Raw genomic sequence first — 13,133 nt, forward strand, 5'->3', positions numbered from 1 at the left:
TTGTTGAGGCCATATTCCAACATATTTACGCCGGTGCAGACGCCGTCCTGCACCTTCCCAAACCCGTTCCCTGCTCCCACCACCTACAGTAGAGGATCTCCTTCGGTTCTTTACCATTTCCCTACTTAATATATATCCCTACAACAGATCGTAGTCCTTAATCATGTACAAGCTGCGGCAAACCAAACATCCAAACTCCATTGTTCAACCACTAACACGGGTTTAAACTCACATTTCAGGTTCACACCTTTTAAAACCCTGTCTAAAATCACACACCATTCTTTCACTCTGTCAAAAAAGTTCCATCTTTCGTACATTTCTACCCTCATCAATGTAACCATTCGAAGTACGATACTACTTGGCTAGCCAGTGTGCTAGGAAAACGAAGTTATTTTATATGCTTAAATTCATCATCATCATCATCATCATCTGTTTACCCTCCAGGTTCGGTTTTTCCCTCGGACTTAGCGAGGGATCCCACCTCTACCACCTCAAGGGCAGTGTCTTGGAGCTTCAGGCTCTTGGTCGGGGGATACAACTGGGGAGTATGACCAGTACCTCGCCCAGGCGGCCTCACCTGCTATGCTGAACAGGGGCCTTGTGGAGGGATGGGAAGATTGGAAGGGATAGGCAAGGAAGAGGGAAGGAAGCGGCCGTGGCCTTAAGTTAGGTACCATCCCGGCATTCGCCTGGAGGAGAAGTGGGAAACCACGGAAAACTACTTCTAGGATGGCTGAGGTGGGAATCGAACCCACCTCTACTCAGTTGACCTTCCGAGGCTGAGTGGACCCCGTACCAGCCCTCGTACCACTTTTCAAATTTCGTGGCAGAGCCGGGAATCGAACCCGGGCCTCCGGGGGTGGCAGCTAATCACGCTAACCACTACACCACAGAGCGGACATGCTTAAATTCAATTTTCTATTTTCTTACGTGTGCTTCCAGGTGCAGGGTGTAATAGGAAATTTCTATTATTTGCTAAAACTGTAGACTGCATGTACCTTATGTCTAAAAAGAAAACCGTTTTGCTATACATATATATATCAGGCGGCTCGCGAGCGCCGTACTTTCTACTTACATATGCACCGCATGCACAAGTGATAAATGGGATATCTACTAACCGATTTTCACAGGGGCACTACTATCAGAAGGCAGGTTACGTCTGAATATGAAGAGATAACAACCGGATGGTCGCTCGCGACATGTTGCTCAGCGCTACCCGTCTAATGCAACCCCTTGTTTTAGTAAACCTTGTTTGCGACCGCATAATGCTAGGCTGGTGTATGGTACAGCAGCACGACATTTACACTAGTGTGTTCATCAACAACGATACACAAACCTCATTTTAATCTGGAGAACCTGCTCGGAATGCAGCCGAAGCTCCAAACAGACGTCTGCCTTCTACACACGTGTTTCGCCGAATAGTGTTAGGTTTTGTTTCATGCAAACAACTCTTTTATAGAGTGGAATGTCTACACGTGTATAAATTAATAAGTTATTCAATTTTCTTTTCTGCATATTTGGCGCATTTACAAATGCCCCTGTTGAGGAACGTGTGTTATAAAATGACTGCTATTTGTTTCACAACACCCAAAATATTCTTTTTTTCTTTTTTCTTTTACAATTTGCTTTACGTCGCACAGACACAGATATGTATTACTGCGACGATGGGATAGGAAAGGGCTATGAGTGAGAAGGAAGCGGCCGTGGACTTAATTAAGATACAGCCCCAACATTTGCCTGGTGTGAAAATAGGAAACCTGGGGCCGATGACTTAGATGTTAGGCCCCTTTAAACAACAAGCATCAATCATCAAAATGGGATACCACGTAAAACCATCTTCAGGGCTGCGGACAGTGGGGTTCGAACCCACTATCTCCTGGATTCAACCTCACATCTGCACGACCCTAACCGCACGGCCAACTCGCCCGGTAACATCTAAAATAAAGCACGTTGTAGTGCTCCTTCAAAAACAAGTGATCAGGCATCACATGCATCACTAGTGCATGCGGGACAATTGTAACAATTGTAAGAAGAAAGTACGGCGCTCACGAGCCGCGTGGTATATGCAAAAAAAAAAAAAAAAAATCCTTCTTTTATATCACAAATTAAATACAAACAAAATTGTAAAACCTTTAACCAAAATGTAAAAGATATGTAAAGATATGTAAAAGATATGAGAGGTCGTACTGTATGTTGTAGGGGTTACTAATTTAACGTCCGCCTCTGTGGTGTAGTGGTTAGCGTGATTAGCTGCCACCCCCGGAGGCCCGGGTTCGATTCCCGGCTCTGCCACGAAATTTGAAAAGTGGTATGAGGGCTGAAACGGGGTCCACTCAGCCTCGGGAGGTCAACTGAGTAGAGGTGGGTTCGATTCCCACTTCAGCCATCCTCAGCCACTTCTCCAGGCGAATGCCGGGATGGTACCTAACATAAGGCCACGGCCGCTTCCTTCCCTCTTCCTTGCCTATCCCCTCCAATCTTCCCATCCCTCCACAAGGCCCCTGTTCAGCATAGCAGGTGAGGTCGCCTGGGCGAGGTACTGGTCATTCTCCCCAGTTGTATCCCCGACCAAGAGTCTGAAGCTCCAGGACACTGCCCTTGAGGCGGTAGAGGTGTGATCCCTCGCTAAGTCCGAGGGAAAAGCCGACCCTGGAGGGTAAACAGATGATGATGATGACTAATTTAACATTAGAAAACTGCTCTAAAATATTGCCACTTGAAGTCATGTGCAGTAGACATCGATTTCAGCGACACCTCGTACACAGGGTGCATCAGAATTTCCTGATTTCTGATTGTCTGATGTGAAAGAGGACATAAAAACAAATACTTTTTCTTAATAAAATAGTGCTTAGTTTATAAAAGACAGAGCACATCACTCATATTATGGCGGCATTTATGTTTCATCTATTCTCGTTACCATTGACATAATAAGCAATTATTGTAGGCTAGTCAGTCTGTTGCTGTTTGTTACAAACTACCTTTGTGATCTTTCTTTCTTTCTTTCTTTCTTTCTTTCTTTCTTTCTTAATCGGCTTACCTTCCAGGGTTGGTTTTTACCTCGGACTCAGCGAGGATCCCACCTCTACCGCCTCAAGGGCAGTGTCCTGGAGTGTGAGACATTAGTTCGGGGGATACAACTGGGGAGTTAGGTACCATCCTGGCATTTGCCTGGAGGAGAATTGGGAAACCACGGAAAACCACTTCCAGGATGGCTGAGATGGGAATCGAACCCACCTCTACTCAGTTGACCTCCCGAGGCTGAGTGGACCCCGTTCCAGCCCTCGTACCACTTTTTAAATTTCGTGGCAGAGCCGGGAATCGAACCCGGGCCTCCGGGGGTGGCAGCTAATCACACTAACGACTACACCACAGAGGCGGACTGTGTGATTTTTATTTTATTTAATGTATTAAAATGCAGCGTCTCTGCGGTGTAGTGGTTAGTGTGATTAACTGCCACCCACGGAATCCCGGGTTCGATTCCTCGCTCTGCTGCGAAATTTGGAAAGTGATACGTGGGCTGGCTCGGGGTCCACTCAGCCTTGGGGGTCAAATGAGCAGAGAGGAGTTCAATTCCCACCTCAGCCTTCCTCGAAGTGGTTTTCCGCGGTTTTCCACTTCTCACCCAGGTAAATGTGTGGGTGGTACCTAACATAAAACCACGGCCGCTTCCTTCCGTCTTCCTAGCCTATCCCGTCCAGTCTTCCCATACCCACACAAGGAACCTGTAAAGCATAACAGGTGAGTCCGCTCGGGTGAGATACTGGTCCTCCTTCTCAGTGTATCCATCCACCCGAAGTCTCACGCTCCAGGACACTGTCCTTGTGGCGGTAGAGGTGACATCCCTCGCTGCGCCCGAGAAACCTGGAGGGTAAATGGATTAAGGAAGAACGATTAGAGCAGATGCAGGTTGTACTTGTTACGTATATTTGAAAAATCAGCACTGGATAGGGTGGCATAGACGTTGCATCAAACCAGTCTGTGGACTGATGACTCAAACAACAACACATTTTCAACAGTTTTTGGCCTATTCGTCTTGGTGTTTGTATCTAGTAACCCCTACCTCAGTGGTTATCACATGCGTTGGAAAGAAAAATGTTTCCGCCCGGGATCGAACCGGGGACCTTCCGCGTGTTAGGCGGATGTGATAACCACTACACCACGGAAACAGACACGGATCGGTGCTCCGCTGTCTTAACATAAACTTAATGGGCGTACGGCCAACTACCTCTCGATGCAGCGGAGAAAGCTGAGATTAAGGACCAGTTTTAGCCTGCTGTCTAGCCCACAGAAATGAATCGACTACAACGGTATCTCTTTTGTCTCCCAGATGACACTACTAGAGGGACTGAGGGAAAATATAAACAGAATAAACAGGGTTCTTCATCAAGTCGTAGGTTATGATTTGAGAAAATACGTTACCAGTATATCTGTGATTAGACCATAATGAATATCCTTTCCAGTTGATGTATACATGATTTTTTCCGCGTAACAACGCAGAGACTCACCGACATTTCTCAGTATCTTCTTCTTCTTCTTTTTATTAATATGTTTACCCTCCAGGGTCAGTTTTTCACTCGGACTCAGCGAGAGATCCCACCTCTACCACCTCAAGGACAGTGTCCTGGAGTTTCAGACTTTGGGTCGGGGGATACAACTGGGAAGAATGACCAGTACCTCGCCCAGGCGGCCTCACCTGCTATGCTGAACAGGGGCCTTGTGGAGGGATGGGAATATTGGATGGGACAGGCAAGGAAGAGGGAAGGAATCTTTTTTTTTTTTTCATTTTTTTTTTTGCTAGTTGTTTTACGTCGCGCCGACATAGATAGGTCTTATGTGGCGACGATGGATAGAAAAGGGCTAGGAGTGGCAAGGAAGCGGCCGCGTCCTTACGTTAGGTACGGTCCCGGCATTTGCCTGGAGGAGAAGTGGGAAACCACGGAAAACCACTTCCAGGATGGCTGAGGTGGGAATCGAACCCCCTCTGCTCAGTTGACCTCCCGTGGCTGAATGGACTCCGTTCCAACACTCATACTACTTTTCAAATTACGAATCGAACCTGGACCTCAGGGGGTGGCAGCTAATCACACTAACTACTACACCACCGAGGTGGACTGCAAAGTATACTTAAATTTTTTTTGTTGTTTATAAAAAAATGAGTGTTCGTCATGGTTTGTTTTTGTTGTTGTTGCGGTTGCTTCTAAATGGCAATGATTCCTAGAGCTGGAGATCGATCCTCTCATGGGCAACACGCTGTCCCACCATTCGGCTGGTGACTGTTATGTCTTCTAGCTTGTACTTCTTCTGGTAACTTCGTATAAACAGGCGACACGGAGTCGCTTTGAAATTGCATCAATTGCCATCAACCTCAGTCTGAAACGAACTCGGTCCTTAGGAAACAGGACAATGATTAACCGAATGCACAACTGAGGTTAGGTGGGAAATAATAGTAAATAATCTTTCGGAATTGGCATATTCAATATCCACTACCCTGAACTGCTGATTTTTGTAGTCTAAAAATATCCACGATAGTTACTTCGAATCCTCTGTTTTACATCACACCATTCTAATCATAGCTTAGACCAGTTTTAGGGGATGTGTTCTCCAGATGTCACCGTAGTAGTGTCATGGGAAAACCAAAAGCTGTACAACTGAGCCAGACTGAGCTAAATCTGCTGCTATGAACCAGTTACTTCCAAGACTAAAAACTGGTCTGTGAAGTTGCTTTCTCCGTCACGAACAAGTTGGCCATACGACTGGTAATTTGTCTTGTGCATGTAAAGGCATTTTGTATATATGTTTCCGTGGTGTAGTGGTTATCACATCCGCCTAACACGCGGAAGGTCCCCGGTTCGATCCCGGGCGGAAACATTTTTCTTTCCTAAAACGTTGGCAAACACCATTCAAGTGCTGTTCCGTAGGCTAGATTGATTATGAGTATAATGATACAGATGAAATTGATTTGCAGTTAAGAACATAAGTGTTGTGTGCTCAAGAAGCCATGCCACGAAGTTTTAGAAATAAACTGTTAGATGCTACGAGCCGCATAAATATAGTCTAATATCTAAAGCTGCTTCACTTCACGGGATATACGTTGTTATCTTTATTTCTTAATCTGTAACCCTCCAGGGTTGGTTTTCCCTAGTACTCAACGAGGGATCCCACCTCTACCGCCTAAAGGGCAGTGTCCTGGAGCGTGAGACATTGGGTCGGGGATACAACTGGGAAGGATGACCAGTATCTCGCCCAGGCGGCCTCACCTGCTATGCTCAACAGGAGCCTTGCGGAGTGATGGGACGATTGGAAGGGATAGACAAGGAAGAGGGAAGGAAGCGGCCGTGGCATGAAGTTAGGTACCATCCCGGCATTTGCCTGGAGGAGAAGTAGGAAACCACCGAAAACCATTTCCTGGATAGCTGGGGTGGGCTTACTTTCTTTCTTTCTTTCTTTCTTTCTTTCTTTCTTTCTTTCTTTCTTTCTTTCTTTCTTTCTTTCTTTCTGTCTTAATCTGTTTACCCACCAGGGTTGGTTTTTCCCTCGGACTCAGCAGGGATCCCACCTCTACCACCTCAAAGGCAGTGTCCTGGAGCGTCAAACTTTGGGTAGGAGGATACAACTGGGAAGGAGACTAGTACTTCGCCCAGACTGCCTCGCCTGCTATGCTGAACAGGGCCCTTGTGGGGTGGGGGGGGGATGGGAAGATTGAAAGGGATAGGAAAGGAAGAGGGAAGAAAGCGGCGGCGACGTTAACTCAGGAACTCAGGTACCATCCCGGCATTTACTTGAAGGAGGAGTGGGAAACTATGGAAAACCACATGTAGGATGACTGAGGAGGGAATCGAACCCCCCCACCACCACCACTCTACACAGTTGACCTCCCGAGACTCCGTGGAACCCGTTCCAGCCCTCGAACCACTTTTCAAATTTGGTGGCAGAGCCGGGAATCGAACACGGGCCTCCGGGGATGGCAGCTAATTATGCCTACTGTACCGGGAGGTACACCTCAACGCCGCAAATTCAAAATAAGCGCCTTACTGAACTCCTCTACTGACCAAAATGTGAAATCACTACTACATAAAGTCGAGACTTTAAACGGAAGATGTCACCACGGAAATATTTAGTTGCGTTATGGTGAAGTTTCCTAAACTGATTGAATTTCTCCTTGTTTTGCTATACATCAAGAAGTTTGGACATTTTCCCACAGATAACACTACCAAAAACTCTGATCATGCACTCTGGTGCAAGGTGAAAGAACTTACAACTTAAAGAAGTTTCGTATTTCTAGGTTTGCATAACTGAATCTATGTTCATTTATTTTTGGATTGGCAATTCTTCTTTTTCCTTCCGCCAGTTTTGAATCCAGCCAATCAGGAATTTTTGTAATTAATTTTCAACCAATCCCGCATTTCTTGTTCACATTAAGAGGGTGGTTCCTGATTAGGCCTGAATTCTCTCGAACCTTCCCTGAGGGTATATAAACTGCGGCTTTTCGGGCTTCTTTGCCAATTGATCGTCGTCTTTCTGAGTGTGTGTGTTAAGGCAGGAGGCGGGGCGCCTCTCTCTTCGGCCAGCAGAACATCTACCAGGTAATGGCCACATAAATTCAATCTTTCTTGCTGTTTCCGCGTACTTATCCGAGGGGAAGGTCCGAATTTCTAATTATGTAACTCCTTTAATGTAAACTTCTTCCTTTCATGTAAAATTTCATTTAGTCTTTAACTGTAAATCGGGGATAGTGAGTGAGTTACCCTCTCGAGCTCCCCTTCATCTTGGTTTGAGGTGACAACGTTTTGATAACTGTTTCCTTTCTGTAATGTTTTAAAGTAATTTCCATGCGAGCCACCTCAGTAGTTTGGGATTAGCCACTGTTTCATCGGCCGAGAACCCTGTAGAATTTTATATTTCATTATCTAGGAGCGCAGTGGACGCCTCCATTCAGTTTGAGTTCGGGCCGTTTATTTAACTTGTTCTTTTTTCGCAAAGACCCAGTAGGTTGGGTACTAGATATCCCTGTGTAAAATTATTCCCATTTGTAATTCGTGCCTCGTGAGACTAGATTGTGATGTGATGTTGCCCTGAGTGGGCTGTAAGAAATCTGGAGCATGTAAGCTCTTTTCAAAGTTTTGTAATAGGGAAGGCGGCCTCTGGAAGGCTAGATGTTGTAATTTTTGGGAGCAAGTGCTCTTGGATTAGGGGATTTCTGCCCTTACCGAAATAATACTACTTTCAAATTGTAAACTTGTTTCCTAGGGGCTTGAAGCCCAGGGTTGTTAAGGTTCTGAATCTTGAATTTTTCCAATTTTTGAAATTGTCATTGTACCTGTAATCTCATGTTATTCACTCAGTGAAAAGATTGTTAAGTTTGCGCTTTAAAAAGAAATATAACCTTTGTTAAAGTTTTAAATTCAATTTTGATGTTGTAGTTACACTTATTCACCCCCAGCACCTTCTTTAACCTCTTTGTGCTCTACGGGTAACCCCGTAACACCTAGCATTACACCACAGAAGCGGATTATTATTATTATTATTATTATTATTATTATTATTATTATTATTATTATTATTATTATTATTATTATTATTATTTAATCTATTTACCGTTCAGAGATGGTTCCCTCGGACTCAGCGAGGGATTCCAGCTCTACCGCCTCATGGGAAGTGTACTTTAGTCATTACGATATTTGTTAAAGTATAAAACTGGGGAGGAGGACCAGTACCTCACCCAGGCGGCCTCACCTGCTATGGCTAAACAGGGTCCTTGTGGTAGATTGGAGGGGTCAAGCAAGGTAGAGAGAAGGAAGCGGCCGTAGTCTTAAGTTAGGTACTATCCCGGTATTTGTGGGAAGGAGAAGTGGAAAACGACCAAAAGCCACTTCGAGGATGGCCGAGGTGGAATTTATTCCCCTCCACTCATCTGACTTCCTGAATCTCAGTGGGCCCGTTCCAGTTCTCGTACCTCTTTTCAAATTTCGTTGCGAAGCCGGAAATCGAACTCGGTCCTCCGGGAGTGGCAGCTAATCACACTAACTACTTCACCACAGAGGCGGACCTGTTTATTTATTCAAGGACTAGCAAATGTACCCGTGCTTCGCTACGGTATTCTACATTGTATACTGATTTCTCCGTAACTTACTGTAAAGCCATGTCTCTTTGCCATATCCGAGAAACAAAGCAGGAAGGACGCTATGCGTTACTTTTCTGATGTAATGTAGACATTGGGGAAGTTTTGTTGATAATGACAGGCCACATATACTACTGCCAATCACAATCGTTTTCGGGAGTTTCTACTATAACGGCAGGCTCACTTAGCAACTACGATTCACAGTAGAGATGGAGAGTTTTAATTATAAACACAGGCCCCTTTTCTTAATGCCAGTCACAATCGAGTTGGAGAGGTTTGATTATAATCGAGAAGTGCAGGATTGAACAGCGATTGTGCTATCTGTTTTGTGATACGACTTACCGTTTAGTCACCAGTTATCCCGAGATGAAGGTCTGCGCCGTCATTAAAATTGCATCCATATTTCGATATTTTTCGGGGCCAAAAATTATATACATTTGAATAGCTTTGAATTTTTTCCTCAAAGAAAATAGAGTCCAGGTTTCGGGCTTAGCACTCGCATACATACCGATTACTATTAAGAAACAAAGTAATAGAGTTAAAAGGAAGTTGAATTTAATGAAAAATAGGATTATAACTGAGGACAGTCATATAGGACGAATATCTAAATACCAAGCGGGTGAATTAGAAAAGAAATTGCCCTAAATAAAATGAGATTGTATGAGTTACGTATAAAAGAAGGCGGTAAAAAGAGACATTTAGGCACAGGAATTCTTAGGTAAACAGATGAGAAGATGACTTATGGTGTTATTACTTAAGCGTAAAGAAGCAAGGCAGAGGCAAAAAATTAAAGCGGAATACAGAAGTAGAATAGAAATACAGTAAAAAGTATAGCGAATGCCAGAAAACACCTTACGGTGTGAAATAATGAACGGCACTGTTCAAATATTAACAACGCCCCTTAGTGCTATTCAAAAACGATTATAACCTCCAATGGTATTCCGCCAATATCCCGCAGAATTGACGATTGATGTCTCTCTTGCTTTCTACCCAAGGAACAACCATCAGTTTGCAGGAATTATGACGAAACTGGCAATACGTTAGTTCCTTGCTGGCAAGCAGTTAGAGCCGTTGCCATGGTAGCCTGTAGGTTCGTTGTCGGTCTGTCGGTTACTCAATGCAGAGTATGAGATCGCCACAAAATAGAAATATCCTCCGTCATTTGAAGAGTAAGCGAAATTATATGCATAACAAAAGTTGTTTATAATGAAGGGACGTTTAACATATCGTCCGCATATTTTACAGAAAATCAATAGTGAAAGGAAAAATGTAACTGTTCTTGTTTTCCTATAATCCCCTCGTATATTCAGATATTTTAAATTATATGCATAACAAAACCTTAGCCGGGATGAGTACACTCTAAATATGAAGATTGGTTGAGATCTATCCAGCCGTTTTGCCGTGATTGTGGAACAAACAGACAAACGAAAAATAAAAAAAACACTGATTCGGTCTTGAGTTGACCTAAAACAGTTAAATATCTGAAAAATTGGCAAAAAACCAAAATTACAGACAGCAGACCCCTACAACTTTATTTATGTAGATAAAAGATTCGTTCTCGTGAAAAGGGCCTCTTGAATTTTGTTCAAGTCCTCTGTAATATCACTCATGTTAAAAATTAATATGCTTTGTGTCAAAATCGTTACGTATATTAAATTTAATATAAGCTTCACTAAATCTCTCTTCCTGTTTTTATTCGTGTGGATATTTACATTCACAGATGTCTCAAAAGTGTTTACTAGTGTGTAAGTCAAACGAAGCAGACGGTTACATAGCAATGTTCAGCTTTCCAAAGGATCCTCTGTTGAGAGAAAAATGGGTTAAACGGTACCCCAAGAAAAGACTGGACAGTGACTTCAGTAGTTATGTAGCACATAAGATACAGAGTTATAGCTACGGATAATTTCATCCCACTGGTCACCCTCCCCAGTTGTATCCCCGGACCCAGAGTCTGAAGCTCCAGGACACTGCTCTTAAGCCGGTAGAGGTGGGATCCCTCGCTGAGTCCGAGAGAAAAACCGACTCTAGAAGGTAAACAGATTAAGAAGTAGAAGAAGAACATTATTTCATCCGTCCTCCCCCCGCATTCCTTATTCCTAATAAAAAAATAATGTCATGAACTTTCTTACATTTTTAAATGGTTAATTTCAGAGTATTCTACATCATATGTTACACAATGCGTGGGCCTATAACTTAAAGGGACCAAATAAGGTCATAATGAGGCATTAAAGTGGCTGCACTGAAGGCGTGCCGTGTCAGGCCTTAAGTAATGCCCTGCGTTATGTTTAATCAGATCGCTACATCCCTATGCCTTATACGGGCAGAGTTATCTAATCGGAATGTCTGATAATGATCCAAGTCTAGCTTGATTGTATTCTCTAGTAGAGTTCATTTTGCTAGTTTTACTGGTTTGTGAGTGACAATCATTATCGATGCATATGAAGGAAGTTTAGGTGGTAAGAACTGTAGGGGTAGACCGAGGTATGAATATGACAAGCAGATTAGAGCAGATGTAGGATGCAATAGTTACGTAGAAATGAAAAGGTTAGCACGGGGTAGGGTGGCATGGAGTGGTGCATCAAACCAATCTATAGACTGATGACTCAAACAACAACAACATAAATGACCTAACGGTGGGATGCACTAAAATTACAGTTGTCTTAGTTGCATTTAGCGTGTATGTACGGTACCACCCCAGGGAGACAAGCCAAGCCCTATGGCGCAACAGCTTACCAAGCGACTGCTCTCTCAGCTCGAAGGCCTGCAGATTACGAGGTGTCGTGCGGTCTTGGCTATCTAGACGGGGGCCACTATCTCACCATCAGATAGCTCCTCAGTCGTAATCATGCAGGGTAACGAGGGGAACCCACCAAGTTTTACAACCTGAGCAGACATGTTGGCGCAATGGCTTTCGTTGCGGCTTTGCATTTTTTGGGCCCCGAGTTCTAATCCCGATGAACTGTATTTTGTTTTTTGTTCTGCTCTTTACGTATTTACTTTTGTCCATTGACAATTACTACACGAATGGTTTTGTTCAATGTATTTTGAATTACCGTTGTCCTTTTTCGTCTGTCCGACTCATTGGCTGAATGGTCAGCGCTGAGGCCTTCGGTTCAGAGGGTCCCGGGTTCGATTCACGGTCGGTTCGTGGATTTTAACTGTGTATGATTAGTTCTTCTGGCCAGGGGTTTTTTGTGTTTGTCCCAACAATTTCCTCTTCATAGTCAGACAACATACTTCACCACCAACTACCACAGAAACACGCTATAGTAATTACTATCCGCGAAACTTTTAGTGACACTCCGTTTTACGGGGTTGAGGAGTAAGGAGGGTAATACTGCCAACTGAATGAAATTGAAATCTGAATTGAATCGATAGTATGATCGATCGATATGAATTATCTAAACCGTCGTTTCCGTGTAGGAGTTGTAGGTTGTTCCTGTGATATACTTCGATTTTCCTCACTCAAGCTCAAGCTTAACCTGTATTTTGACTTTGCTGTGTAAATAACTTCCTCTTCATCGGGCGAATAGCTTTTTGTGTTTCTTCTTCTTCTACTTATTTATCTGTTTACCCTCCAGCGTTGGTTTTTCCCTCGGACTCAGCGAGGGATCCCATCTCTACCGCCTCATGGGCAGTGTCCTGGAGCTGCAGACTCTGGGTCAGGAGTATAACTGGGGAGGATGACCAGTACCTCGCCCAGGGGCCTTGTGGGGGGGGGGGATGAGAAGTTTGGAAGGGATAGACAAGGTAGAGGGAAGAAAGCGGCCGTGCCCTTAAGTTAGGTACCATACCGGCATTTGCTTGGATGAGAAGTGGGAAACCACAGAAAACCACTTCCAGGATGGCTGAGGTGGGAATCGAACCCCTCTCTACTCAGTTGACCTTCCTATGTGGAGTAGAGCACGTTCCAGCCCTCGTACCACTTTTCAAATTTCGTGCCAGAGCTGGGAATGGAAACCGGGCCTCGGGGGGGGGGGGGGGAGTGGCATTTAATCACACTAACCACTATATT

General features: G+C 44.2%; 2 non-coding genes across 2 annotated transcripts; one reads left to right on the forward strand and one right to left on the reverse strand.

The window, feature by feature from the left end:
- Window positions 1-4,093: 4,093 nt before the first annotated feature.
- Window positions 4,094-4,166, reverse strand: TRNAV-AAC (transfer RNA valine (anticodon AAC)). The gene has a single exon. It is a non-coding gene; the product is annotated as a tRNA-Val (tRNA).
- Window positions 4,167-5,795: 1,629 nt separating this feature from the next.
- On the forward strand, window positions 5,796-5,868 carry TRNAV-AAC (transfer RNA valine (anticodon AAC)). Its single transcript has one exon. It is a non-coding gene; the product is annotated as a tRNA-Val (tRNA).
- Window positions 5,869-13,133: the final 7,265 nt, after the last annotated feature.

The sequence above is a fragment of the Anabrus simplex genome, chromosome 5 (genome assembly GCF_040414725.1).
Source record: "Anabrus simplex isolate iqAnaSimp1 chromosome 5, ASM4041472v1, whole genome shotgun sequence".
NCBI lineage: Eukaryota > Metazoa > Arthropoda > Insecta > Orthoptera > Tettigoniidae > Anabrus > Anabrus simplex.